At 36.2% G+C, this 23,742-nt stretch overlaps 1 protein-coding gene across 2 annotated transcripts in view; it reads right to left on the reverse strand.

The window, feature by feature from the left end:
- The window catches only part of SLC4A10 (solute carrier family 4 member 10), a 146,994-nt gene that overhangs the window by 117,845 nt on the left and 5,407 nt on the right, over positions 1 to 23,742 (reverse strand). The window lies entirely within an intron of this gene.

Consider the following 23,742-nt stretch of genomic DNA (forward strand, 5'->3'; position numbering starts at 1 on the left):
ACCACTTTATGTCATCCAAAAAATTACTCACAAATATAGTTTGCTTTTATTTAATTCTTCTTCACAGGACAAAAAGAAAGAAAATTCATTTCTTGTCAGTTACGCAAGGTGAGATAATGGTCACTTTGAATCCACCACAAATCAGTTTCATACCAAACAGAGCTGACCTAAGCAGCGAGGGAGCAAGCAACAGAAGCTCTGTCACTCAGCTTTTTAAATTAAGTGTAAGCTGTGTTTGCTAGTACTAATGATCATGATAAAAACATCTGAAATCAGTGCAAAATACTGGAGACTGTGAAAGGTGAAATTATGTAGTTCTGCACCAAAAGAGCTAGAAGAACAACACAAATGCATATTTCTCAGCAGTAATTTGAGGGATCAGTTTTACTACATATTTTTATAAATTACCAGAGCATAGGATGAATTACAGCCAAAAAATCATAGTTGAGAAATTTCTGATATGGGAAAGCACTGCTAATATATATGAAGACTGGAACAGTACCAGGAAGACATGGATTACCTCTAGGACCACAAGAATCAAACTGAGGTGAAATTTAACAGTGCAAAATGAAAATACGTGAACTTGATGATTATTAAGTTTCTGCTGAAAATTGAGACCTCGGCAGTGGGTGAAATTTTGGGTACAAAGTAGATCACAAATAATTATGAGCTATCAAAATGATGACCCTATGGAAATGAAATGAAATTTTTAATTTATCAGGTAATATATTTCTAGTACATAGATATCAACATTAATGCAAAATAAATTATATTAAAATTCTATTGTTCTTGATTTTGATCATCTATTGTCTGGAAGAGAAAGATTTCTACAATGGTCAGGGAAAATTTGAGAAGAAACTGAAAACATTTACTTTGTTTAGTTTAACACACAAAAGACTAAAAGAGAGATCTGCATAGGTGTGTCAAGAAAGAAGTGCCAAGGAAAAAGAAACTCCAGTACAGATTTGTAACAAGCACAAATCCATACTACAGCATTAATAATTTTGGGTGGTTTAACTATCAGAGGCTGGAAGCCTGAAAAGTGGAGGAAATCAAAATTAGAAAACACACAAAAGTGTATCTTGCACACCTCTATTTCTAAAAGATATGAAAACACTGACAAATGAAAAATGCAGAAATTTAAGTTACAGCAGAATTGGTATCAAGGACGGGACCTAATGGAAAATGCACAGATTGCAATGAGACTCAACACTAATTGGTTTAGAAACCTGAATTAAAAAAAAAAAAAAAAGAGACAAGATAACAGTTGGTTTCTCATGTACTAAAGACACCAAACTTTCATCTCGATACATAGAATGGTATTAACAATATAAAAAAGCTCAGCAATTTCTCTTAACCAAAATAAATAAAGAATTCAAAGTTTTAGCTGATTGCTTAGATCAGGTTAAAATTTTATCTTTGCAGTTGAGTGGAGTAAGCTGAAAAGTAATTAATGATAGCCATTCTCCTTTAATCCTGATGATAAGCCTATATCTATTGACTTTCTTTAGTCTACATATGTCTCTCTTATTCAATTCTCCCATTATATTACTGGGGTTTGGATAAAGTATTAATATCCTTCTTTAGGGAAAAAGGAAGATCATTAGGAAATTGAGGTTTATTTTTATTAACTCAGTTTAAACTTGTTTTACTTTATGGACATCTCAAATGAGATACTGTCCAAAGACTCTCCTGGGATTATGTCAGCAGGCATTATATAAGTCTAATCAGCTCATCTGTGGACAACCATGACTGTGGTCAAAGAAAACTCAAAACATTTATAAAACAAAATAAGAAACAAGTAGAGGCAGACCTGAACTGTGGATGCATAGTCAAAATTTGCAAATTAACTGCCTGGTTCCAAATCTGCCTAGCAGATAATGCAGCTGTATTTAAACCTGCCTTCCCAAATATCCCACTGGTCGTGTGGCTGAATCCTAAATTTGAAACCCAAGCCTGTACCTCTGGCCAGTCCCTGATGATCCAGACCACTACGTTATATATTATTGACCAATTCGAATAAATTTATTAAAAACAGCCTCAAACCAAGATTTCTTTCCAACATTTTACCTTCAAAAACTATTTTAAAATGTCTGGCATCCCATTTCCCAGAAGATAATGTAGGAGAAGGCTGACATCTCCTTTCTCTCAGACTGCTGAGGAGCAATCTTATAATGTATATAACAGATGGTTGCTTACACTTGTTCTTGGAAAAATACAGAAAATAAAGAATACAAATCTCAAAGCTTGCAATCATACATTTATTTTCTAAGCAAAATTATATTTATATAAATCGTGTATTCTAGAAAATTATCTGTAAAATCAGACTGAAATGGCCAATTTTAAATGTGTGAATAGAAGGTGAATAGGTTCTATCTAAAATAACCATATCTTCCTTTTCTGACTAAAAAGAAAGCAAAGCCTTCCACATTTTTAAGCGTCTCACCAGTATGGTAACTCGTGCCACAGCCTGGGAAAACCTTTCTACCTTTATTAACTGACTAAGACATGGCTGACCAAGGGCTTAACTTGCAACCACCGGGGATGTTGATTAGAGGAATTGATTATAGGAAAACACTTTCCCTTCCTCAAAAAGGTGCTGATGGAATTTGGACTCAATGTTGTATAGCACAAGAGAAATTTGCTTTCCTGGTAACAAAGAAACACCAATTTAATTAAACAGGCTGGAAGTCATTAGCAAAGCAAGTTCTAACAGCCTTCCCACAGAAGGAGCAGCAGGAGAGGCGATGTTGCTCTGGGTGTCTCCCAGATATTACACAATACTGAAGTTGCAGCCTAGTTACATTACACACCTCATATGTTTGTTTCTTTTGATCCTTTTTCATCTTCCCCTTGTGCCTGAAGAGGAAGAAAAAATCCTTTTGCATAAGAAAAATTTGTCAGCTCACTAATCCTAGCTCCTTATCTGCCTCAGAATAGATCTGACTTTTCTAAATATTTTGCATTAAAAAGTTCTCTTTCAAAGAAGAGAAATGTTAAATTTTGACATATGATTACCATTACCCTCTCTGCTAGCAGAAAATGATGGCAAAATGCCAACTTGCTTGTCTGCTACAGATAAGACATTTCCAAGCTTCCATCCTTCCCTTCAGAGAAAACAGAAGGGGAAGACCAGCCAGGAGAAAGCCTACCCTGTCAGCTGATCCTCTAAGAAATAAAATTAATATTCTCCTAGAAGAAATCATTTTCCTCCGAGCCTGAGGTAAATGATATGCCTTACCATATGTTATGATGGTCCTTTCAAGAATGACAAATTTGATGAATTTTTCCTGGATGGTCTTTCTCTCATCCAATCTCTTCTCATCACCTCCAGCTTCTGCTGCAGGCAAACTCTCAAGAGGCATAAATCAGCATAGCATCACCAAATTATATAACTTCAATCCCCTGGGGATTTAGCCCCTTCTATTTCAGACTTAGCAAAAAGAAAAGTGCCTGTGCATTCTTCAATAATCTTTTTGATCTGTGTAGAGCTTGAGAGAATTACCCTGACACACTGCAGAGCCGTGGCAGCAGTACACCCATCGTGAGCAGAGAACCCAGACATTTTCTAAAGGAAGAGCTCTATAAAGGTTATGTCCAACTACAACATATTCAGCACTAGCTCTAAATCAGAAAAAAACCTCTGCTTCAGTTCAAACAAAGGGGGGAAAGGCACAGGTTCAGTCTAGTTTCTTCACGGTTTAAAAACATATTGGCATAATCTGAATACAAACTCAGCTTTGCACTACTCATTAGTTCACCTATACTTTGAGGCAATCAAAATGTCTGAATATCTCTGCAAAACCCCAGATACCAGATTATTTGCATATCATTTTTACATCATGCTCCTTTGAAAGCTTTACTTTTATCAATAAAATATAGATACAGATATTTTAAAAACTCATCTATCAATGCAAAGATTTCAAAAATTCTCATTTCCTGTAAAGTATACTGATTCTGAAGAAAATGGCAATAAATAAAGATTGATTTTAGAAAATATTCCTCAGTCAAAGCTCATCCAAAAAGAAAATTGCTGGATATATCAGTTAGCACCAAAATTTCCAGGCTGCTTTAACTGTTTATTTCAGCCATGTGAAACAAGTGGGTTTGTATGTTTAAATATTGGAGCACAAACCTAATAGTGTTCCTATGTAAAATAGCCTCTGGAATCTTAAAAGACTAATGTGGGATGAGAATTGCAAGGATTGGGAGGCAAGGTCACTGCTTGGAAAGAAGGCAATGGGAGAAAGGAGCTATTACTAGAGTATAATTTAGGATTAGGTTCGTTTCGACAGAAAGCCATACAACAGGAAAATGCAAGACAGTAAAAAATGCTTTATGAATTCAATTTATCACAAAAATATGTCATTTGTCAGAAAGACTAGTACCTAATTTTATCACACTTATAGCTCCCAAAATAAAGTTAACAAGTAGTTTATTCCAAAATCAATTCTAAAATGTGATCTCTGACACAAACATTTGCTTTCTCACAAAGTTAGCAAAGGATTTCACATGGAGATTAAACAAGCTAAGATTGCACCTGATCCATTTTGCCATCTTTTCTCTGTGAGGGGACACAGAAAAGCTGTTCAAGCAGCACACACTTCACTTATAGCTCAACTTCTTATTTATGATGGTGCAAGGTGAGGCATCCACAGCCTAAACAGGCACTGGGCTGGGGGCAGCCCTCCTCTGGTTTAGGTAAGAATAATGAAAGGAGAGAAGAAAGAACAGCGCCCCCCTCAAAGCCAGAATCAAGGCATAAAGCTGATGTTGGGACATTCTGGAATAAATTATGAAATCAGAGACACAAACTATCTAAACAAGACAAATTCATATATATATATTTGGATTAAAATGGGAGAAATGGTATAATTTCCAGGGACAATTCAAAATGTTTTAAATTGCCCATATGGGGTTTTCTGAATATTTAAAAGCAAATTTTATGCTCAATAGCACAAGGACAGAGATAAAAATGTTAAGACCTCAAGGAAAAAAAAAAAAAGCCAATGATTGTTTCAAAGATAGAAAACTGGGACAAAATGGTCATTGGAACCTACAGAGTCTCCCACAGGAGCTTAAAAAGTCAGACATTGCCTGCTTTTCTATTTAAACTGCCTTTCAGCTACCTACTTAGGTAGAAGATACTTGCAAAAGTGTAAAGGTGTAGAGGACAATGAAAGATACAAGAATACTAAAATGAAGAATATGTAAAACTTAGATGCATTCCCATCATGGAGACTCTCCCGGTTTTGAAGGGGAGTTGGTGCTTTCATAACTGCTTGTGTTATGATGATAAGCAGCAGCTAAAACAAAGCAAAAAGGTCCACTCCTATGAATAGCAGTCATTTGCCTTCCAGTTTATACATACACACCATACAGACAGACATGAGGAAAGCTTATCACTTGTCATGCTAAATTATCACATCAACCTGGACAGCATAAAAGATTTTTTGTGCATTACATACAAAAATAGAGCTCCTGTTTGAGAATCCAAAACGTAAATGATCAAATCTATTATGACTAAATATACCCAGGCTAATAAACCTTCCCCTTTGTCCTGAAAGAGAAAGCCAGCAGCAGCCAATTTCACCGTTTTCCTCTCTCTCCATCAGGAAGAAAAACAGTGCTGGGACCAGCTCCCCAGAGGGTGAGGATGGCAGACACAAGGTTCCCAACCTGGACAATTCTTTCCTGCTCTCACCTGCACCCCATGAACATCAGTGGAACCACCACACATCCACCACCAGCACAGCCCTATTCCAGGCCTTCCTGCTCTCCTCAAGTGCTACCGTTTTCAAAGCTGACGAGAAAAAAAGTCAGGAGAGTCTGGAAACAAATAGAAGGCTAGGCGAGAAAGAAAATCTCTCCTACTCAACGCCCTTTCTTAGGATTCTTCTTGAATTACAACTGTGAGCCATTTCCACGGAAATTTCAGAGAAAAGGGTAATTATAAAGCAAGGGCATTCTCCTCACAAAACAGCTGTCCAGCAGTCTCCTCCTCAGAAACTACATGGCTTCATTCTGCACTATCTCCAGTGTCCTGAAAGACACCACATATGTTCTTGAACTAAAGCCTGATCACTGGGTTCTCAGACCAGACTCAGGAACAAAATGAAGGACTGGAGAAACATTAAAGTATTGATAAAAAAAATTCAGAAAAAACTGTTTCCAAATTTGATACAAAAATGTTGTGCTGCCTCCTCTTTGTAGAAGAAATTTGACATTTAATACCATGAAATTCATGATAGGAACTAGTTAAAAACTGACTTTGAAATATGTCACCTGTAGAACAGTCTCATACAGGAAACAGTGCTACATTTGGTATGGTGCTTTCAAAACTCAGCTGGATAAAATGCTGTAAATGTCCTACACAGATTCACTCTCTGTTATCAATGCACTAAAAAAAATCTACTTAGTGTCACACTTCATGGCTTGTTTAGCTGCACCATGCCATACACTGAAGTCACAAGTACCAGATAATTTAAATACCTCATATGAATATGAGACCACATCCTTGTAACTGGGCACATTCTGTGATTCTGTGATCACAGTTAATGACATCAACCTAGACAACTCTTTAAGTTATTTTGGTCCGTGGGTTGGCTTAAGAGTCTTTTAAGTAAAAAGAATAAATGTAGTTTACTATGAAAACACTTGTAGGAAACTGATACAAGTTTTAACTGCCAGCTGCTTGCAATTTTGAAATGAGGTAACACCACAGAGACATCATTTGCAGTAGTACTGGAATTGCAATTGTCAAGCTTGATTTCATTTTACATTCTAATGGATGACCTCCAAGTCCTGGATTCCCTTCTACTTTTATTATGTAAAAACAAAAGGTAATGAAATGTTATAGAACATATCCATTAATTTGATGGATTTTAAGATTAATTACTAAAAGTTAGGATTTTCTGAAGTGAAGCAGCAGATATTTTTTTAAAAATACATTAAGATTTCAGTTAGTTTTAAATAACTGGGATTCTGACTTCATTAAGTACATGTAAGGAATAATATTTTTGTTAGTTAGTTCTTGACTACCTTTCAATGTAATGTATTACACCAAAAAATCTACCTCAGATATAATCCAAGAACAATTTATTATTGTTATTGCTATAATAACATATGCATTATTTCAATAGTCTGGCTATTCTCAAGTTCATATATAGTACTTACTTTTTATAGTATTATCATTATACATAATGATTCACTTCAAGTCATCAACCCAGTTTTTGCCTTCAAGGATGAATTCTACAGTTTAGCATGTTTTGTTGTGCGCCAGCCTAAAGGAGAACAGTGTGCAAAAGGAGAACCATGAAAAGAATAATTCAAATGTGGCACCTGACACACTACTAGTAAAAGTTTTGAATATTTCAACTATCTACAGTGTTTTGCTATGGCTGGCCAGAGGCAATGTAAATCTCAAATGCAGCCTTCTTCCTACACTACAAAGAAAACAAACTTCCTTTGAAAACAAACATATGGCAGCCAGCACACACTTAGTAACAAGGTGAACGGAGACCTCTATCTATTATTTCATCAATTCTTCCCATCACTAAGGCTCTTATTCATACAACTCATACAAAAACCAAGTTTACCATAACTCACTTTAAATATTAAAGCTGTAACATGAATCACTATAAATAACTCATCCAAGAAATTAATTAGCAACAAAAGATTTAAAAAATCACTCAATGATAACAGGAGAAGTAATTAAATGCAATAGAAATAATTCATATTAATTTAAAAGACAGTACTGAGCATTATAAGCCAAGAAAAGCAATTCAGACCATGTCATAAAAAGAAAATTCTCATAAATGTTTCATTTTTTTTAAATTACTTTCTTACCTCACTTAGCCTCCAGCAGTCGATAGACCATAGGCTTTTCTATAGCCTATTCTAACTTCAGAAACTACTCAATCACTTGCCAAGGAAAACAAAACTAGGCAAGCAAGGGAAGCCAAATCAGAGCTTGAATTTAAGTTACTATTGTATCTGGGCCTGTTGCCTCTTTCTCACTTTGAAAACCAAAACATGTCTTCCACCATCAGAAAAAAACAGAATTAGTCTAACTAGAATCAATGAGTTCTCTACTCAAACAGATGCTCCATTTACTCACTTTATTACCTTTCCCAAGAATACAATGACTAACACCACACAGTAAGTAAAATTCTGAATCTGTAATTCCTAGCACCTTCATAATCCATTCCAAGAAAAATGCGTTTTGCTTTCTCTCACTCACGCTCTCAAAGCCACTCTACCAAGTTGACATTCCTACATCTAAGCCTATTTTCCAGGTCATCAGTGTGACCTTGTGCAAAGCCTTGCAGCCAGTGGGATTTATAGCTGGATGGCATTATGCCCACATGGAAACTTAAACTGTCTATTATTTTTGTACTGGTGAGGTAAGCAAAGACTTTGGGTCTTCTAAAAAGAAGTTTTTAACAATATTAATCTTTGTAAAAATATCTTCATGTGTGTCAATCACAGAGGAAGGTGTGGAGCACTGGGCACTCCCCCCAGATGGTGCACAAGGCAATGCCAAAGGCTGACCACCAGCCTCTCCCATATTCAGGAAGACAAAAATTCTCATATGCTACCAAAGCACAACAGGTCACAGAAAACACTTTGAAAATACTTGATTGCAAGAGAAAGGTTGATCTCCACTCAACTTGATCTCTTCTGCAGGTCCATAATCTTTCTTATATGTAATTGCATTTCTCTTAACCCAAGACATAACGAAGTTAGGGCAGCTATCACAAGTATTAAAACAGAATTAGTCTAAAACAGCAGGATCTTGGTAAAACCGATTTTTCAAGCAACTTAAGAAATTAGAATTCAACCATTATCTTCCTGATTTTCATAGCCCAAGTGCAAGGTTCTTCTTAAGAAATACACTTATTTTATTTTATACTAATTCTCATCATCAACATTAGCAGGAATAGTAGTATTTAGCACTTCTGATTTGAACCAGGACTACCAGCAAAGCAGTGAAAGGAGGTGAAAGGTGCAAAAAGCAGAAGTCAGAGCCAAGCATCTCTTTTTCTCTGTTCCAGCTGGGAACTCAGGCTGAGGGGTACCTGGCATCAGCAAGGCTCTGATATTTGTTCAGGTTCATCCTTTCCTTTCTGCCCAAGCAGAGCTCTCACAGGGGGCTCCTGCTGCTCCTTTCCCAGCAGAGCCCCCACATCCAGCACCGTGGCTGCACCCAGTCTGTCAAGGTAGTCCGTACACTAAAATATTAAATATAGAGTGCATTAATTATTCATATGAGTGCATAATCATTCAGCCCAGTCTGACACATTAGATTGTATGTCACAGTTATCCTAAAGGTAAAAAATGTTGAGTTTTACATAACATTCATTAAATGTAGTGAACTAATTAATGTTAATTAGGTAATAGACAAAAAGAACTTAGTATGTGGTAGAGACTGGTCAATTTTAATACAGTGTGTATTGTACTGCATTAATACCTTGGCTGTAATTTTATGCTTAATGAGCAAAAGGAAAAGCTGATTATTCAGAAAGCAGAAAAAAAATCACATGTGTTATGTGTTGGAAAAATAGCCTCAGGTGACAGAGGAAATACGTACCAAAGGAATTGGCACTCTAACAAAGAATGTATCATTTCAAAACTCATAAACAACATGCTGTCACTGGGAATTTTACATAATCAGATTCTAGGAAGTAATACTTAATTGCTGATGTTAATAAAAAGACAAAAATCTGATTTTATTTGCAAAAGTTATCTGTTCTCCCTGTACAGTGTAAACATTTTCCCCAGTTTTTCTTAGATTCACATTTGCTTTATGGTAATTCAGAGTAAGGCTTTCATATCAAATCCTCTAGCTAGGAGAAAAAAAAAATAAAAGAAAGAATTTATTGATTAAACTCCTACTCACACCAGGCAAATGTTGGTGGGAAATATAAATGCATATGTCTGGCACTGAAAAAAAAAAGCCCATGTAATGCTCTACATGCAATTAAAAAATACTCTGGGCTTATATTAAAACATTTTTTTTCTCATTCCATATCTTATTTCCCTACTTTTCACTTGATTTGAAAAGGCTTAATCACATCTAGAAAGCCTCTTGAAGTATGTTACTGGAAAGAAAAAAAATCCAGTTAGTGCTCTCAGTAAAACAATGGCCTATACTGTCTTCAGAAGATGACTGGAATAATGACAGTAACAAAGAGGACAGATGTTGGTGATCTCAAACTACCCAGGATAAAAGCAAAGTACTTAAGTTCTTTCTTATGCTCAGCAGCATACATTTTGGATATCATTAGGCAGTCATTAAAAAGTGAATCCTAGTATAAAAGACTAAGAAAGACAGATTGAGAAAAAGCTCACAATGAAATCTGGAGAGAACGTAGATAAATTCAAAGCAAGTCTTAAGCTTAAACAAAAAGCACACCACATACAAGCTTATGAGGTGAAAAACGATTCAGAAAGACCTGCATCCACCTGGCCTAGAGGCCATTCTGTTTGCGCTTTCTAATATTAAAGTTTCATTTAGGGCTAAAATTCTGCTGTGAGACACATCAGTCTTCACAGGGCCAAGAAACTTGAGGTCTCACCAGAGCCCAACAGCAGCCAGAGCCTGAGACAACAGAAACAGTGGGTTATCCTTCCAAAAAAGCAAAAGGAGTTGAAGTCATGTCTCATGTCCTGCATAATTACACTAATCACTGAACCACTGACACACAGCCATGAGCACAGCCACCATTTGCCCACAGAGAAGCTCAGGGAGCTGTGGGAGTAGATCAACACCCAACACCCTGTCGAGGCACCTAACCCAGACCCTCACACTGAGCACCAACACCTGCACCAAGTTCAGGAGACTCTACTGAAAATAAGGCTAAAACCTTCATAAATGACCAGGAAACTCAGAAGCTTTAGTCCTGTCAAATGTCAGACGTGTGGGTAATCTCAGGTGAGTGGTGCAAAGGCACAGCAGTGCATCAGCTGCCAGCCCTGAGGCAGCACAGCCACACGCGTGTCCTGCTGTGGTCAGGCTGACCGGGCGCTCCCCTGGACAGACGTAGCTAGAGCAGAGGCACAGTGCCATGCTGCTGTGGCAGAACTGCCTCCACTTCTGGGTTTATTTTATCCACACAAGGTCAAAAACATGTGAACCAGGTTCTCAAATTTTGCCATAGTGCAAAAAGTTTTCCATCATCAAGATGGCAGCCATGCTTCATGCCAGGCCTGAAGAGAACTGCTGGAACCGGCTCAAACTCACAATGGCCCACAAGGTTCACAAACATTATTATCCCTAATGCTCCCTGCTTAACCCTAAGCTCATTAAAAACAACTTCTGAGCGCTCAGTTGCAAGGTCTTTCACCTCTACCTAGTAATGACCTCTGTGAGAAAATGTGGTCGCAAGTTCCTTCAAGAACATACCATGCCACTGCCCAGCACTAACAAATACCTACTTAGAGAGGATAACACACTAAGTATGCAGGGCAGACCACATTAACACAAGCAGCACTCAAATTCACAAGAACCAGAACTATTGTGTAAAGTTTCTTATCCTAAAAATTCACTAAGGTGTCTAAAGAAACAACTTGTTTTGTTCTGTTTTTGTGTTTTTGTTATGATTTGTTCTCCAGAATAACACAGCATTGGAACCACAGAGCTTTTGTCAGGAGAAAGTTGCAACATTCCTGCAACACATGAATGGCATCAATTGCAATTAACTGCTCTAACCAGAGTTCACATATCTCTGCTGGCTGAGTATTTCCCTTGGCACATGCACCCTCCTTTCCAGTCCTTTTACTCCATGCTTCACACAGTTATCTGCAAGGGATTTATCATAAGTGAGTCCAATTATGCATATAGTTATTTTAAACAAGGGTATTGATTTAATGAAGCCCTGTAGATTCACGAACAGCAGAACTTGAACCAATTCCACAGGATGTGTTTCCCCAATGGATTTTCCATTACATATAAATTAAAAAACAGTGAGTGATGATTTGACTGCTCAGCAGTGCAAAATAACAGCAAAAGATTTTTGGTTTAATTTTCAAAATCACCTTAAACATCAAGACTCCAAGAAATTCAAGAGTCTCTCAACAGAATCACACAGCATCCTTTCTGGAATAAGTCAAATAGATGAAAGAACAATGCTGCTCCTGCTTTTGACAGACAATGATGTAACATCACCATTTTTAGTGTCTGAGGAGCACAGGTACAAAGATAATAAGCATTATAATATGCATTAAAAATTTAGAAATGTGGCAAATAATCTTTCCAGTAAAGAACAGATCATTCCCATTCTGTTCATATTTTACCACTACCTGTGCTTTAATAGCTAACTATTTCTAACTGTACTAAGTGCATTTTACAAGTCTGAATCATTTAGGTTGTACACCAGGATTTAATTTCTTAAAATTCTTCTTTTGGGTTTGACTTGAAAAAAATCTAACCAAGGAGATAGAGGTGTATTTCCCAAAAGCTTCATGAAATCCATAAAGTTGTCAACAAGTTTGTTCACTTAGAAAAGAGATCAAGAACATAAAGCTTAAATGGTTTAAGAAGATATGATAACAAGGTGTTACTTAAACTGACCATTGAGGTGAATTGTTTAGGATCGTTTAGGAAGGCATAATTCAAATGAACAGGTGTTAGTTTTCCACTGTAAAATTCAAGTTAAGCTTGAAGATCCTTTTAAAAGTGAGATTATTAAAGCCCTTAGAACTCAAAAAATTGAATCAAATTAAATATGCAACTTTCCAGACACCCAGAAGTGCTAGACCGAAAAAACACAAGGTAACAGGCTTTTTCTTAGTACAATTGCTAGAAACAATAATGAAATTATTTGCATTGTCAGGAGGTAAATACCCTTGCTGATCTTAGCCATTTCCCAGATAATGGCTCACAGATAAATTAGCTTTTAACTGTAAAGGGTAGGAACATTTCTGGCCTAAAGGAATCAGGTACAGAGACCTAATCACATACTAATCAAGTTTTTGTTCATTCCTTAGTAGCAAGAGACAACACATGAGGAGAGAAAAATCTTCCTGATAGTTGACTTAACTTAGAAAAAACAATTGATCTTGTCAGTAAGACAATAAGAAAATAAAAATCATAAAACATTACTGCAGGGATTTATATGAGGCTTTACAACTTCACAACAAAATTAAATTTGGAAGCATTTTTGAATGGACATAACATTTAGAAACAAGGGGATAAAGATACATACTCAGGTGATTATCAGATGTCAGTAAAACTCAATGAGCAGCAAAATTACTTCAGCAACATCATGAAAATGTCTATCTTTATATTTAGTCATCTAAATTTTATAACAAGTTGCTAGGAAATATGCCCAGAACTGTGTTACTTATGTATAAGAACTATTACTGCTGTGATTCTTCTACCACAAAAATTACTACAACTGTGATATTTATAACACAGACTAAATATAAGTAAGCCTCCAAGCAAAAATACATTATTCACATGATAAATCTTTTACTACATTTTTTGTCATTTATTCTAATAACAGTTGCCCTATTTTCAGAAACTTTATATCATTCAACCTTAAAAAAATCTTTTCCAGAGGGAGAAAAAGATTATTGAATCCATTTTATGATCATAACTAGTTGGAGAAAATTCTTTCTCCTTAAGTGAAAAACTCCTTCAGTATGCAAAGATTTTTTACCTTTAAAGTCTTGCTATATCTGCCACCAAAATGACCACATTTCCCCTATGTAAATAATAATCAAACCAAAATTTCATTCCTATTTTGAAACAACAGCAAATAAACTGTTGTCAAATTCTTAACAGCAAAAAAAAAAATCAGTTAAAAAATAAGGTTAAACATGTAAAAAATAAAGATTCCAATTACTATAGGAATCAGATGAAGTTTCATATGTTAAAAAGGAACCAATTATGCAAATTAAGAAGAAAATAACTTTTTCAATAAATTATGCAACAACATGAACTTCAGCAAATGCAACATGAAGCCTCATGAAGCCTTATGAAACCTCTGCAAAGCACTAGCAATCCCTATTTTCTGCACAATCCTGTCAAAGGCCCACTAAGAGATCCAGCTGCAATTCACTGGGATGGATCAGTTATTAATATATCAGTTAGTATCTATATATCAGATATATATATATCAGTTATATATATATATCAGATATATATATAGATATATAGATATATAGATATATATATATATATATATATATATATATATATATATATATATATATAAATAAAAAACAAGTGCTTTCACAGATGCTGGAGAGAAACTGCAGCTGTATCACCAATGCTTTATGGGAATACTGAGAGGTAAAAAAATAGAGTCCCTCTACTTTTTTTCCCTGCTAGTTTTAGAAAACAAGAAGATTTTGGAAGCCAGCACAAATCATAGCAGCAATTCAGATATTATGTTTCAAGCAATATGACCTGAAAACTCCCTACACTCTGCAAAGAATCCAAATTATGAAATACAGAGACTGATTACCTAGAACCTTAGGTATATCATATTAGTCTATTCATGCTATAGTGATCCAGAAGATGTTCTCAAGCCACAAATGGACTGTTGAGACTGCACTCCTATTTTAGTCTATGCTCATCTGTAACAGAAAGAAGTAAATGAGAGAACAGGGGGGTTTTTTGTCTCCTCCAAAAGAAAACCAGTAGCAGAAAGAATCCCATTAGAGAGCTCACAAGGAAAACACAGTTTGAGAACAGGTTCAGCATTGCTGAAGGGGATGAAAGCTAAAAGGCACCTAGAGAAATAAACAACTTTAAGCATTTGACAAAGCAAATGTACAGCAGACTTTGCCACCGGCATCTTGCCTGCCTAGCTCTCTGTCTCCAGGTTCTGCCCCTTTGTACCGTGCCCTAAGCAAAGCAGAACAATTTAAAACAAAAATCATACAAACGTTATTTAAATTAGCTTTTAGGCTATTTTAGTTAAATAGTCTATTTTGAACCTTGCTTTACTGCTAGGTGTTTAGATATTTTCAAAATAAAAAAGAGAGATCTATTCACAATTGTTAGTTTAACAATGCAGGTATACTGAAGAGGAAAGCAAGATGTATTAGATCTGGTGGCTGTATGTGCACGAACATATTGATCATTGTCAATTTTGCACTATTTTGTCAGAAAATTACAGCATTTGAAGGATGGCTGGGTTTCTGTTTGTTTGTTTTGTTTCTGTGGGGCTTTTAATCAGGTAAGTTTCCCAAGAGTCCAATTCAGTGCAAACACAACACAAAACCTAGTTACATGTCTTTTTTTGAAATCTCAGGAGGATTTTTGATGTTTGAACTTCTTTGAAACTTTGTGTACGTATCCTTTAAATTTCAAAAGTTAGAACCCATCTTCTCTAGTACTCCATGTACTATGTGGAAGAAAGGCTTTCTTGCCTTTTCTACTCCCAGCTGGGTTCTCAACTTTGAATGAATCCTGAGCTGACCCACCCATCTGCTCTATCACACATCTGCAAGTAACACAGACTTGGTTTAGCTGGCTGAAAACGCAGACAGCTGAAGCAGCACAAAACCCAGTGATTAGGATCCTGAGTCTCTAAGTTAATTTCAGGTTGCTGCCACTGTAGCTCTCAGCTGACAGGATTCAAAAACCGGTTCTGTACAGAGCCATATACACAATCACGTTGTAATCTCCTCCTGATGGTGGGGCACAATGGATAAAGAGAGAACCAAAGAAATGGAGAAAAAAAAGAAAACAAAGGTAAAAGTATGAAGATGTTTGCATATGAAAACAAGATGCTAAAATATGTTTGTGTAGACTGTAAAAGTACTACAGAAATACTTGAGAGAGAAATTCTTTTTTAGTTTCTAATACTAATCTTGGGCAACTTCATCAGTTTCAATCAAGTTACAATGCATTGCACCTTCCTAAATAAAGTCTTATAGTCTCATAAAAAAAATTATGTATGGAGAACCTTCTGTATGTGGTTATTTCTTTATTATAGGTCAAGTTCAAAACTAGAGATTGAGACTAAAATATTGGTAAAATATTTGAGATTTTTTAAGCCCAAACTTTCAAACCTGAAAAATTAATATTTAAAATAGAATTTAATTTTATTTCTCAGCAAAATATAATCCAAAACTGAAAACATAATTCCTTAATCCTGACACAGAAAGTATTCTGTTAGATTTCTTTATGAATGTTTCAACACAGCATCTAGTTTCTAGTCCTGCAAGAAAAGCATTTCATGAACATCACTTTACTACAGATGTGAGCATTGTATTTTTAGTCTAGCACTTCTGAACATTGATTTAAATAATTTAAATATTTTAAATAATTTTAATTTATTTAGTATTTGCCATGGTGTAAATTAGAAACCTGGTTTTTTGTCTATTCTGATCCATCTGAAGATACAGGATTTTTGCATGGAGTGTTACTGAGTGTTTATGTACAATGATACATAAAAACAATTGCTGGTTTTCCAACATATTAAGTGTTTATGCATCTGAAAAACAGATCTTTCTGAGAGCATGCATGACCATATTGCTTGGTATTACTGACCAGGATGCTCTGATGTGAAACTGCAGAGTAACAGGAGACCAAAAACTCAGCTGTTTCAGTATCCAAATACTGAAGCACCAAAATTAGTGGGGTTCTTTGAAACTAAGAGATTTCCTAACTCCTGGAAACTCTTCCGCGTTGGTTTCACATTTCAAGAGCCATGTGCTGTCACACGCCTGCAATGCGCTCTGCTCTCCTCATTTACCAAGCAAAGCTCCCAATGAACACTGGAGGGAAGAGCAGCGAGCAGCAGAGCCAAGGCTGACACCATCTAGGGCCCAGCCGCTGAATTACACACAGCTGGTCCCAGCAACACCCAGGGCCGCAAACTGACATTAATGCAATTACACTGAAAGCTCTTGGCATCCATCAGCAGCGCCTTCAAGGGCTCTGCCTGGCTCAGGGGCAGCCTTGTGCCCTCCTCTGAAGCTCACACCTGAATCTGCAAAACAATGTACAACTATTTGCCCATTGTAAAAACCAAGTATTTTATTTATTATACAAAGCAAGTCTTGTCACAGATGAAGCCTATAAATTGCTGGGCAGCTCGTTCTCAATGATCATAGAACCTTCTGGCAAGCAATGTGGATTTTTCAAAAATCGGATCCATGATAACAACCAGAGCTATGGCTTCAAGAAAACCCCCAAAATTCAGCAAAGGGAGGTGCTTTGGGGAAGGACAGCAGTTCACAAGCCCAGGAAGACATCCCCATATAGATGTCTCATTTGCTTGTGTGAAAATGAGAATGCACAGGAAGAGCAGACCGGTGTTCTCCTCCCTTTGCTACTGAACTGAGCAAGAACACAGTCTGAATGGCCTCTCCCAGGTCACTGCTGCTCATTAGTAAAACATCTGAGGCTCTGCAGGTTCTGCATTCTCCTATGTTTGGGACCTCTCAAACAGGAACTTTCTCCTGAAATATCCAATCCAACAAAAAAATTTAACTGATCAGAACGAAAATTAACTCTTTGGCACAAGAAAGGCTCATTTTGGATAACCTGCTATTTTCAAATTATGTTATCTACAGGTGAATGAGTAATTGGTAAGACCAAAGAGAATTATTTCCTTTTACACAGAACCATCTGAGAGATACCCCATCCCTGCAAAGCTATTTCAAAGACCCCAGTAAGGAAAACAAAACCAGAACCAAAGAAATCTCTGAAATCCAGTATCTTCCCTCAGGTTACCCCACTATTTGGTTCTTATTGCACAAGGGGAAAAAGGGAACTAGTAAATGGTCTTTCCTCTGGTATTCAGTCCCTCATTCTGGTGATCAGCAGTTTAAAGTTTTCCTAAGCTGGTGATTGCATCTGCTGAATTAGGATCATTGTGCTCAATTACCTAATTCCTTTTTAACCTATTTACTTGCATGGCCTCCACAATACCCTTCAACACTGTAATTTCTGCACTTGAACTCTATACTTTCTCAAAAATGTTTCTCTCATTTTTAACTTAGCAATTGATAAATGTTAATGAAATTTACTATTTCTGCTATAATGAAATAATTTGGATTTATTCTGTATTGACTTTTAATTCTTTGTTTTTCACAGTATCACATCCTCTGTCTCCTGAATTGCCTCCTTTCCAGAACTCCTAATCTAAAGAGCTTCAATTTGAACAGAATTTATTTCCCCACTATCCAAGAAATCCTGATTCATGTAACACCAAAATATGATCCAGACTTTAGAGCCCTGAAATTGAAAGCTCAGTCTCAAGTTGCCAGCCCTCAGGGCTACCATCAATGACATTATCTGAGACCATGCCAGATGGTAACTGTCTCTACCCCATGAAAGCTGCAGACAGGTCAGATAACATCTAGTATTCTCCTTTTTTTTTTCTTGAAGAAATTAAAAAATAATGTGAAGAAAGCTGTCTGAAATATCTATTTATATTGAGTTCCCATCAGCAGCCACTTAACTTTCAGACACACACTCACACACTTGTGTGCAGCACAAGAAACAGAAGAGCAGGAAGAAATGCCTGAGTACAGCACAGCACTGGAAAGAGGCATATCCTGGACAATGAACACGCTGGACAGAAGAGAGAAAACCACTCCAGGGGAAAAGCAAGTTTGTTCCAGACACAGCATATTGACAGCCAGCAGTAGCACCTAAAAATCAAGATATTGCCTCAAAAAATGAGATACAGAAAGAAGCACACATAGGATGTTTTTTGCCTTCTGGATTATCAAGATTGATGCTTTCACATTTTTAATCTCTACCATGAGAGCCAAAATCTTGCCTATTTTTTTATTTAACTTCCAAATAAATAACTAGAATATGGGAGTGCTCTTGGTGTCAAAGTTATAAGATTGCAAGATTATAGCAGAAACAAAAAAGTTAATAATGATGTGCTACTAAATTTGCTTTGGGTTTTATAATTTCTTATTATTTTATATCCATAAAAAAGCATTTGCCCTATTCCATAAAATTTTATATTTGTTGTGGATGAAAATTGGAAGTTTTCTTATTCTAAAAAGAAAAAATACAAACTGAGAGGTAAACTCCGTCCATTCACAATTTATAACCATTATTATTTTGAACTCTTAGAGCAAGCACTTTATGTGATTACAGTCAAAATTATTATGCTACAGTAGTTCAGTAATTTCCACGAGCAGTCTGGAGAGTAACAAACTTAGAGAAAATAAGTAGATTTTTGTATTGCCAGAGATGAATTTGTTTGCAATCACGTTACTAAGCAGGCTTGTTACTCATATGTGTGCTGTCCTAGCCCGTGTCACAGACCAGGACCAGTGAGTGACAGACCCTGCACCCACACAGTCTGCATCCCAAAAAGTTCACACCACTTTTTTCCCAAACAAATAAACAAAAAATATAACCACCTAAAGTTTTTACAGCATCTTAGCCATGCTTTAATATTCTTTCTTCTTACCATGTTTATTCCTGTGGGATGCCAAGCACAAAGCAGATTAGCCCAATTTTTCTCAAGGGTAAACATGGCATTTATGCAAGGTCAGCTCACACAACTAAGGGACTGGAAGAGAAGGCTCTGATTCTGTCTGCCTTGCAGCAGTGTTTCTGTACAGCCATCCTTTATATGCAATCCAAGAGAGACAGACACAAGCAAATAAATATTAAAGAGTTAATAACTTTTGATGAGTGTCATAGTTAGCAATTTTAGTAGTCTAAGAGTCACACAGAATTGGTTTGCAGAGATAGCTGTTTCTAATATTGCCACTGAAACACTACTCAGAATTTTTATATGATGAGCTGATCTTAATATCAGACCACTTTTGGAATCATAATTTCTACTGGTTTAGATTTCAAAACAGTTATTTCAGAGCAAGAATGCTACTTTCCCAGCAGAGTTTCTCAGATCCTGCATTGGATGCATCATCCAAACCTACATCCTTTGTGCTGAGCTACCCGAGACACATTAGTCATATGAATGTGTAACAGACTGGATTGTATAAGTCTGAATCACTCAAAGAAGAATAAACAAAACAATTTAGTCAGGTTTTACATATCTCACATGTTTTGATAATAACTTTCATTAGTTAGCTTAAATATTTTCATATTTTTCTTCAAAAGATTATTTTACATAGTTCAATTTGTACTTTCTATCTTAACATTTTTCATAGGCATACATATATTAACAAGTTTCACATTTGTGGAGAAATTAGGGGGAGGGAGACAGGGTAAGATATCTTTGGGATTTGGTGGGTTTTGGCTATAATTTACTGGGGTTTGCAATCTCTAATTCTGTTACCATGTACACAATATCTGCTTATGGGAACACAGTTCCTGTAGCAGAAGTTAGACCAAGGCAAATCCTACATCCAGTTCTCAAAAACATCTCTTGTCCTCCAAAGCTGGCTTGTCAGCAGCCCTCCTGTAAAGCATGCACATTCTTCAGCAGTTTGATATTTTTCAAGGCAAAAAGGGCTTTGCTGCTTCTGTTATTTTTGCCCAAATTTGGCCAGCACTGGACAGAGAATTGGAGAGAAAAAATCATAATTCACAAATATTCAGTGGAGAGTTACTTGCTTCTTTTCAAATGGTCTTCACTCCAGAGGCAACTGCAGTTGTGTTGCTCTGGGCCCTACTGGCTAACATTTAGAAACCTCTCATCTACCTGGGGCTGGGCAAATAGAAAAAAAAATTCACATATTTGCTGGCCAAAGTAAATCAATTCAGATACAGCAGACACAAAGCCCTGAACTTTCTGGTAAGACGATCTGAAATGAACACAATCAAATGGCACAAATTATAGATCACTAAAAAACATTTCATCCTCTCTAAAGCTGAATGTGGCTTTTTCTTTAAAAGATTCATTAAAAGCCTTTTTCTGCCTATGTTGTTTTAGACAAAATCACATCAGTTACATGAGTTTTCAGTGTATACTCCACAGCAGGGTTTTTCTCAATCTATTCCCCTACAAGAGGAGGACTGAGGGTGAGGGGTTATTCCAAAAGCAAGAGACACATTTGATGCTGATGGGGAAATCCAGACAGATCACTACAGAAAAAACTCCTTCTTCTGAAATTGGTGAGGATAAGCATGAAGGTTTCTGCACTTCTCAATGCTATTTTCTGAGAGCATATTCACCTGATCTGAAATCATTCAGCTGCTTCTCCCAAAACAAGGAATTCACTCATTATCAGAATTTTCATGAGAAGACTCTCAGATGAGTACGAAACACAGCTTTATGAGTGCTTTTACAGCTCATTACTACATTTAATTTCAAAAGCTATTATAAGATTGCAATAAAAACAAGTGGACATAGTTAAATATTTCACTATAGCACAGTCATAAAGAGGAAAAACATAATAAAGTGGAAGTTTTCTAAAAGACAATTATACAGTCAGTGAAGTCTTATGTTTGAGCATTTCTATCTTCTCTTCAAATAAAGGGAAAGGATAACACCAATTGAAGGAGATGGATAACATGAGTTACAATCCAAGTTATGAAATTTACTGAAAAAAGTAAAGTATGTCAAAATCTCAGCCCAGAGCAGATTTGCAGATACTGCATGAAGATTTGCCATGGTGATGGTACCTTGGAAACATGTACAAGCTTCAAATGAAGTAGCAATATTCTCAAAAGAACTGGAAGCTAAGTTGTTTCTGAGGAACAGCATTAAGAAGGCTGGCAGCAACTGCTGCACAGACTGGGGGATGAGGGGGCAGAAGGGAACTAATTTTATTCTATAAATTCTTTTAAAATACCAATACATTTAATATCCCTTCTGCTGACATGATAATGTACTGTTCTGGGACACTCTGGTTCTATTTTGGTAGCTACTTAAATAGGTCATAAAAATGATTAAAAGAAATGCTTAATGCATTTTAGGAAAATGGATACAGGTTATCCCATTTTCATTAATTCAAAGGTAGACAAATGCCCACTCTTCCACAGGCAACAGGAAATTCTAATTTTTGTTACATTCTTCATATTATAGAGTATAGCAGGAGAATAATTTTATTTCCCTGTGTATGCTCTTCTTTGACTTTATAAATAAAAAACTTCAAGACAACTAGTCAGTACTATAGAAAAAAAGCATCTAAAGCGCTTAAAATTTACACACAATCTGTCTCATTGTGCCTTTATTTCCTAATCATATTTACAACACTATGAATATCCTTGATACCACACAACCACCACAAAGTTTTCAGTGGTATTCAGAATTCAAAAGTTTTCAGATGTGACATGAAGTCACATTCTTGCTTTTGCCTGCTTACTACCCCTGTGCACATTCCTACGAGAGGGAAGTTTATATGTACCTACCATCTTCTCTCTGGAAAAGACATGGCATTTTGCTTTCAACTTTAATGGCATTTTTTGCCAGACTAATTACAGTTAAAGTACCCATTTTTCATTCTTGCCAGGATCTAATAGCAGGGTTGGGTCTTTTTTCCATCCTTACATAGTTTCAGTGACTATGAATGGCTCTAGAGATAACCTAGCACAATTGCTAGTGACTGGTATCTGGAACTATTCTTCAAAATAGTGGCTTCAGATCAAGGGTATTTTGAATTTATAGCATTTTAACTACTATTAATAAAAGTTTCCAGAAAAAGGTACAGAATTTTTTAATCTCTTTCCAAAAGCTTCACAAACATGCAATATTTTCTGTCATTTTTGAGTGTCACATCTAATTGCTGTGACAGTAATTGCTCCCGGGGAAATTTGTCTTGGAACTTCTTGCAGCCTCACTGATGCAGACAGAGTCCTACACTCTTTAAAAAGTCAAGAGGAATCCAAAAGGCTTAAAAATCTACATTTCAGATTGGCATTTTGCAGACACAAATTAATAAATAATGTTGCATTTTATGGTTTTAAAACCTGCTTGAAACAAAATAGATCAACAGTGAGCATTTATCATTGCAAGATACTCTTTGAATATGTTTACAGCAAATGTAAATGTTTATAGTAAATTCACTATTTAGGTGGACTTAACTGAGGGCATCAACATTTGTAATCCAGATAAACTACTTTTTTCTCTTTAGTTTGCACTTAGTCTATCATCCATTTATAACATTCTTGTGCCAAAAAGACAAAAGTGAGCTCTTTTCACAGAATGATAGGACTGAAAGAGATCTCATGAGGTCTTCTTGTCCATTACTCAGCTCTAAAGCAGCAATAACTGTCTGACCTATTCCTACAGATGGGTAACAGACTCCACAAACATACCAGACAATTTGTCCCATTACTACACCACTCTTAGCATCAGACAGCTTTCCTTAACATGCTTTTAAAATTGTCCTATAACCTTTCTCTTGGTTAGGGATCCCTTCCCTTGCTTGATCCTTTTTGCATCAGTATTACATACCAAACGTGTGTGTCCATGCTAAGGAATCCCAGTTTCTTCAAATGCTCTTACACATTTTTAGGCCCGCGCTAATTTTTGTTGTTCTTGAATTGTTCTACAATTGCTACTCTTTTCTCAAAACACACATATAGTACTGCACTGATCAACTAATACCTTAAAAATGCCAAATATTAGCTCATGTAACTAGCACACCGAATTTCTCCTAAATATGTGACATTACTGCGCCAGTTTTCTTGCAGAAAGTTCCTGGTCAGTTTGATTAAAATTGAGATCTTGCAAATCTTGACCTTATCTTTCACATTTCCACTAAATTTCCATATGTATTTATTTATAAACTTTGTGATGTCTCATAAATACTGAATTAAACAACGTGGAAAGGTTCTAAGTAGGAAACCAGGGAAATTGGCAGACAGAATTCAAGATACTATTTTGTGCCTGC

Source organism: Ammospiza nelsoni, chromosome 7 (assembly GCF_027579445.1).
Source record: "Ammospiza nelsoni isolate bAmmNel1 chromosome 7, bAmmNel1.pri, whole genome shotgun sequence".
Lineage (NCBI taxonomy): Eukaryota > Metazoa > Chordata > Aves > Passeriformes > Passerellidae > Ammospiza > Ammospiza nelsoni.